This window comes from Montipora capricornis, chromosome 10 (genome assembly GCF_036669925.1).
Source record: "Montipora capricornis isolate CH-2021 chromosome 10, ASM3666992v2, whole genome shotgun sequence".
Classification (NCBI taxonomy): Eukaryota; Metazoa; Cnidaria; class Anthozoa; order Scleractinia; family Acroporidae; genus Montipora; species Montipora capricornis.
This window is the reverse complement of record NC_090892.1, coordinates 41,483,764-41,491,263: the sequence shown is the minus strand read 5'-3', so window position 1 is coordinate 41,491,263 and position 7,500 is coordinate 41,483,764. Positions and strand designations below refer to the sequence as shown.

General features: G+C 38.3%; 2 long non-coding RNA genes across 2 annotated transcripts in view; one reads left to right on the top strand and one right to left on the bottom strand.

Annotated features, from left to right (window-relative positions):
* LOC138019137 (uncharacterized) overlaps positions 1 to 573 on the bottom strand; it is a 3,886-nt gene extending 3,313 nt beyond the window's left edge. Inside the window, exon 1 of the long non-coding RNA XR_011126109.1 lies at positions 336 to 573. This is a non-coding gene — a long non-coding RNA (uncharacterized lncRNA). The remainder of the gene's footprint in view (positions 1 to 335) is intronic.
* A 94-nt stretch (positions 574 to 667) lies between these two features.
* The window catches only part of LOC138019136 (uncharacterized), a 10,563-nt gene continuing 3,730 nt past the window's right edge, over positions 668 to 7,500 (top strand). The window contains exons 1-2 of the long non-coding RNA XR_011126108.1: positions 668 to 823; positions 6,131 to 6,228. This is a non-coding gene — a long non-coding RNA (uncharacterized lncRNA). The remainder of the gene's footprint in view (positions 824 to 6,130; positions 6,229 to 7,500) is intronic.

Sequence of the window (7,500 nt, the reverse complement as noted above, 5' to 3'; positions counted from 1 at the left end):
CACAAACACACTAAGGTTGATGTAACAACTGCATCAGATAACCTTACGCCCACGAGATACCAGATACACTTACATCTACTCCAACGTCAATCCGTTCTTTGGGAAGTGTAATGTGGCAAATTAGCAGTTCACTGTAAAAGGCTATTGCTTCAAATCTCGGCAATTAAAGCAGTATTTATAACTGACTAACCAGTGAAGAAGCATGAAGGTATCATCTTGGACCCAACAGTCCACATAAAATCATTCTATGGGCTCAAGACACGGGGCAGTTAGAAAAAGACGAAACCTATGTCTTCACAAACATGAGACTAAGGCAAAGTGGTGGCGTTAAATACCTGAACACCCCAAAAGATGACACGGGCGTACCAATCACTTCACTAGCTATAGCGCTAGCTCTGGATGGGATAGACTTGCTTGTGTATTTATCCACGGAATACAGCATGCCCACAAGGTACGTATCTGTTCTTTTCGTAAGAAAAAGTTCGTTACAAAGCCCGGGAACATGTTTTATTTCCCAACGAAATAATAAAACGCGCCGAGGAAGAAATGAATTACACGGATCACGAAAACTCATATTAATTATTTTACACTGGCGTCGATCCTGAGAGGGGGATCGTCTTAATTCGCAGTGTATCCCACAATGCATCGTACTTCACACCCGGGCTCTGGGAACGAGATTACTCGGTTGCATTTTTAAAGTCTTCGAAGACAACGGTCTCATGGAATTCGCTGTTGTAGACACAGCATTTTCCGAATGGATTTTTGTCCTTGAGCTGCCATTTAACTAACGCAGAAAGCAAACACAAGTCGTGCCAAACATGAGGTAAGCGGAAGTTGTTTGCTGGATTTCCATGTTTTTTTCAGTTTACATAGCCCCCGGCACCCCTCGCGTTTGCCCCGTAACTTATCTATTGTAGATTACCTCCCAATTGTAGATTACCTCCCAACCTTTTCAATCTTATGATCATACCACATCTCTGAGACTTACATATTGAATCGATGGCACATCTTCCAGTGTATTACCTGCGCAATTTTATCACTTCGCCATGCTACATGTAGTGCACTGCACTCGCTCTGATTAGTCTGATACAGTAATGCTCATGCAGAACTGTCTCATCTCTGGCGGACCACACATCCCACACGTTCCTGAAACATCTTCATCTTTTATCTCTGATAAGCTCTGTGTTCCCATAAAACTTTCCATATCGAGCATTGCTGGTGTACTTCTGTAATAGGTCCCTTTTAATATCTTCTTTCTCCTTGCCTTTTCCCGGGAAGTTCTTATTGCTCACTTCTCTGATGAAGATTTCACCACTCCTTGCCGCATATTTTCGCAGACTTTCAATTTCCATATTGTTGAGGGACATAGTTTTTAAGTGTTTAACCCACTGACACCTCAAACGCCCTGGAACGCCTCCAGTTGGCGAGTAAAATCGTCTTGCGTTAGACAGAGTAAAATCTGTCACTCCCAGGGGGTCAGTGGGTTAACCCATTCACACTTAAAACGCCCTAGGATGCCCCCCATTGACGAGTAAAATCGTCTGGCGTTAGACAGAGTAAAATCTATCACTCCCAGGGGGTCAGTGGGTTAACCCATTCACACTTAAAACGCCCTAGGATGCCCCCCATTGACGAGTAAAATCGTCTGGCGTTAGACAGAGTAAAATCTATCAAGTGTCATCCCTCCCAGGTGTCAATGGGTTAACACGGTCCTCTACACTAATCAAACCCTTTCCACCAATTTGCCGTGGCAAATTAATATAGTCTCTTAATGTTATTTGTATGATTAAAGTTTGATAAATACTTAAAAGCTTCCTTGTCTTTTGGGCAATTTCTTCCAGTTTATCCTTCTTCCAAAATATAATACCAACCCCATACCTTATCACAGACACTGCTCTTGGATTCAAGGCAAATCTTGTGTTTCCTGCATTAAGTTTTGAGTTTTATAATGTGCTTTTCACCCATATGAAGTACTCTTTTCTGACTATATCTTTCATTTCTGTATGTTTCATGTTGTCTGCTTCAAAAACCCTGAGGTATTTAATGTACACTTTATTTTTGTCTATCTGCGTCATCAGCTGATAATTCGGTAATGTTTTTCCCCTGCTTTCTTCTAACTTTCCCCGTTTAGTGACCAAAAGTCCAAAACCCACATTTTTTAATGCTAAACTTCATTCCAGTATCCTAGCTATATACACATACTGTATTGATCAAGGAATTCCGCTGTTTTTCATTGTTTCCATACGGTTAAAGGTCATCCATAAAGAACAACTGATTTACGGTAACATACTTTACTCTTCCTCAAAATCAATGTCAATGGTATCAATACATCATCATCATCATCATCATCATCATCATCATCATCATCATCATCATCATCATCATCATCATCATCATCATCATTTGAACCTCTACCCTGAGATATCCAATACTCTCCTCGGTATCCTTGCTGATCCCAGTGGGGCAGCTAAAATTGTACTCTGCTACTACCGGTACTTCCTTCTTGATATCCAGCTTTTTCAACTCCTTCTCCAGTACTGTTTTGCCACAGCTCCCAATTCTCCTACTGTACAACCAGTAATACTTTTGCTGATCATGAGGTGTTCCACAATCTTTGAATCTCCCTTGCCAAGTCTTAGTACAGTACATGTACTTTTCAATCTCCACTTTCTCCTTTTTCTTCTCTTGTACTCTTCCATGTCTACATGTAGGTATTGATGCATGTACATTTATGACCAAGCCTGGCAAAAAGCGCCGGTCATCAGACATTTGTCCGGTAAACTTGAGGTTTTGACTGGCAAATGATCAGTCTGACCGGACAGGCTGATCAGGGTCTTCTGATATGATGCAAAGTAAAACTGTATTTTTACAGGTGCATTGATTTAAATTAAATAACACTGCAATGTACATGTGCTGTGGAATCAACAACGATACTGTTCCCCAAATGCATGTTGTTTGTGTTTTCATTGGACTGATAAGATTTTATGACCAGTTTTACAGTGAATTTTTAGGGCCTCAAATTACATTTCTTATCGTGACTTCAATAACTAACGTTATTGCCTATGCACAAACAAAAGCTGAAACATATACAAATGTATTTTGTTCAACTAGAATGACAAACAAAGAAAGCAAAAACATAAGAATTCTCAATAGAATGGCAAACGAAAGCAACAGTATTGTCAAAACAGTATTGGGCAGTGTGCGCATGTTTTGATTGTTTTCATTGTCATGCAACAAAAAGCAAATTCAAAACCGTTCAATAAAAGAATCCAACAACTTGAAATGATTTCAAGACAAATATATAAACCGTTTCTCCAATTGTCAGGTCTGTGTGGTACATCGTTTCTGAGTTATCAATTTCCCGAAGCATTTCACACAATGCTGCCATGTTGGTAGACCGTCCGTGGTCCACCAATATGGTGGCCAGTAATCAACGAAAACACCTGGAGTTCACTTTTCCGCAAATGTGCTTACTTAAATCAGAAACCCATAAGGGTTGAAACAATACAATACATGCTTAATTGACCACTCCCCATGGGGGCTTTTCAGGGCCAATGAAACACAACGAAACGGCAGAACAGAACAACAACAACTGTTAAGAATCCCAACTGGCCAGAGGCAAGCCAGTTGGCTATTTACAAGTGCAGCTGGGAAGTTGAACCAGGGACTACCAGGATCAAATTCACCAAATGGTCAGAGCAGGTCTTGAACCCGGGATCTCCCGATCTCAAGGCAAGCGCCCTAACCACTGGGCCACACTGCCAACATGAAACGTGTAACGCACGTTCACAGCTTCCGAATATTAAGTGCGAACTGATTGGTTGAATGTTTCAGTGCTAAGTACCATCTTTGGAAACCCCTTGCTCTTGTTGTTCCAAATATGGTAATTAGCAAATTGAATAATTATTCAGATGAAGCTTGTTCCCCAGCACACAGGGGGCCGTTACACGTTTCAACCCTTGTGGGTTTCTGATAAAATACATGTGTATGAACACCTCTTGTAATGTACTTGAAATCCACAAATGTCTGAGAATCATAGAAAGAGACAAGCTTTTCAATCAGCTCTGTATCCTGGGGTCACGCAAGGTAAAAATTCGGAAATTCAAAAATGCTGTATCCGAAACAGAGGACGTTATGGAACTGGGAAAAAGATTTATTTCTAGTTCATCTTCAACCCTCATTTAGATACAGAAAATATGTGCATGTGAATATTTCAAAGGTTTAATTTTAAATACTGTTTTTTGTACATTGGTCTGAAGAAAGTTCTAAAATATTTGAATGGAATCTTGAAAGATTTTTTTTGAAATTCTTCCGAATATGACTGAAGAATAATTTGAACAACAACAGTGGTGTCTTCCCACATGAATATTGACATAATGTTAAGTGATTTTACCCCATAAGATCTTACACGGGATTCCGATCATGCTAGAGCAGAAATAGTTTCAGGCCTGACGTTAAAACACGAAAAAGAAGGATCTTCCTGTCCGGCTACGGGCAATGCAAAAGATTTGAACCTTAACCCTCACCCTAACCACTTTTAAAAAAGAAAAAAAAGAAAAAAAGAAAAACGAGACAATGAAAATGAGGTGCCGTGGCCTGGCCTGACACATGACAGGCTTATAGCAAAAAAAATTATTTGTAGGCTTAATGACCCATGTGTGATTTAGATCTTAATTGTCTTTGAAAACAATATCTGCTCTTTGTGCCTGTATAACAATGATCTGTTTGTTTAGAGAAATCCAAAAGTATCTTTGCTTTGCTATTTTCTGCCACTTTCTTCTCAACATGGTCATACCAATTCCTTGAGTATGAGAGATAATATTTTTTACATAGATTTTAGTGTATTATTTGAGCTACTTTGTCATGTCTCTTTAGAACTACATTCACATTGTGCAAGTTTGCTACACAAATGGAGAATGTGAAATATAGTTTTGTCTCTCTATTTATACATTCTGCATTTTGTGGTTGACTGGCTTGTTTTTCTATGATAACCTCCCTCCATCAAGTTGTTAGTGCCTGATCCTTTGCAGTTTCTTCTTCATGTACATGTATCCATTCCTGAGCCAATAATTGTAGCCATGGCTGACTGGGCTACCCTGCCTAAATAAAGTTGACTTGACTTTTCTGATCTTAATCTTATTGTTTCCTCCACTGATTTCAGTCCTCTTCTGCCCTCATTCCTTGCTAAGTAAAGCCTGGCCATGCTTGCTCTGGGATAATGATAATAATAATTAGAATGATAATAATAACAACAATAATAATATAATAATAATAATAATAATAATATTATTATTATTATTATTATTATTATTATTATTCCATGAAGCTGTAAAGCTAAATGCACCATGATAATAATAATAATTAATAATAATAATAATAATTATTATTATTATTATTATTATTATTATTATTATTAGTATTATTATTATGGTGCATTTAGCTTCATGGCAGGTACAGTGTACTGTATGGTACACCCTGTACATTGTAATCAAAACTTCAAGAAATTTTAATCCCATCATCAGGTCATAACAAGCTGCCTTAGACTTCAAGGACTCTTTGGAGGATTGTTGCTTATCCCAGCAAGAGCTGCCAACTCTATCCCAGCAAACATGTACATGTAGTCCCGAGCCAGTCTCTTTGGAATAGTACCCAGTGCTCCAATAACAACAGGGACAACTTTAACACTCCTTGATCTTCCACAAGGCTTTTATCTCAACTGCCAGATCCAGATACTAATCTTGTTGACCTTTTCCTCTTGTTTGATATCTACCCTTCTGTCACTAGGGCATGCAATAGATGAGGCAATTTTTGTTTTGTTTGTACACAAACACAATGTCAGGGTGATTGTGATCCAGTTTCTTATCTGTTTGTATAGAGAAATCTCACAGTAGTTTAAAAATTCTCAGACTCATAGTTGTACAGTGTATAAGCAGTTTAACAGCTGAGGGCAACTTGTATGATGGACCTGAATACCAATACATGATAGTTAATTGCATGTCTGGTCAGGTGTGCCACTGGTCCATGTAACTATATAAATATGCCAAAGGAATCTATTAGTCTACATTATTATTGTTACATGTAGCAATTGTACAATGTAATTAAATTTAATTGTACCTCTAATTTCTTGCAGCCTGCTCCATATGCCTCTGGAGAACAAGCTGTTTAATTGTCACCAGAAGACTGAGAATACTTTAAATATGTTAATTCATTCAAGGTGCAAAGATACATGTAAGTACTATTTTTATTAAACTCACAAAAAGTAACAGTTATTATAACAAGTATACACAGGAAGTTATTGTCAAAATGTCAGTCTTTATTCCAGAAATTGGCCAATGAGGGCTCAATTATTGTCAGCTGGAGAAACATTTTGTAACCATGCATTATCAAATTTTTCATTATGGTTAACCTCAGTAGTGCTAGAGTCTGGGCTTCTCATAGGATGCGGAAAAAAATGAAAGACTATGCGGAAATTTTTGGCCATAATTATTATGCGTAAACATGCGTTGATTATGCAGAAATTACACTGGATTATGCGGTTCCAAATTTAAGCAATAATTTGTAGAACTAATAATTACATGTAGGCTCGTCCAATGTATTTACATGCTTATGGTAAGTCAAGACTCGAAATTGCGACCAATACAGTCTAATTTGCAACTGAATTTTTTCCCTTTGCAATTTCCGACCAGCTTTCACCGTTAAGATAAAAGGGTTAGCAATTAGCTTTTTGCTGAACCTTTTGCTAAAATAAATAAAGCCAAACCTAAAAGTGGAGCTCCCGTTTTTAACCCCAAAAAGCAATAAAATGTTTATGGAAATAACTATGCTTCTGCATAAAGTACAGATTGAATTAATCATCATTAGTGTGGACAGTTTACAGTGATCAAACAGATCAAACACCTCTGAGCTGACAGCATGCAGCAAACAAACAAGCCTTCCAAACAATAACCAACAATTTTAGTCAACTAAAACTGAAATTACACGCATAGTGATGTCTTTCACAACATTTTCTGTTTGACTGACAATCTTTACTCTTTAATCTTTACTAGGATTTCTTTGCTTAATTTTTTCAAATTTCGTTGCCTCTTCTCTGATGCTCTTTCCTGTTCTTTATCCTGTTGCTCATCACTAATATGATTTCCCGCCAAAAAACGCCGGTTGCCAAGTGCAATGCTACCATGCGATTTCCGGCCAAGAAAAATTGTCCGAACACTCCTGTTCCCACAGGCTGTCCGGCTTCCCCACCTCCACCCTAACAGTCTGTACGGGCGGACAGATGTACGTGACATCATAACAAAAATTTCTCGCATGGATACTCTCACCCATGGTGCTCCGCTGGCACCCTTTGCGTGCCTAAGATCCGCTATTAATATTAAAGTCTTGTAGCCCTGATCATCTACTGTACATTTGATGAATTGATGTCAGTTTTTCATGCGTCTGTCCTGTTATTGATCATGAATTTCATCATAACATTGTCAAAGTAGCTGAGTGGATCCACCTCCA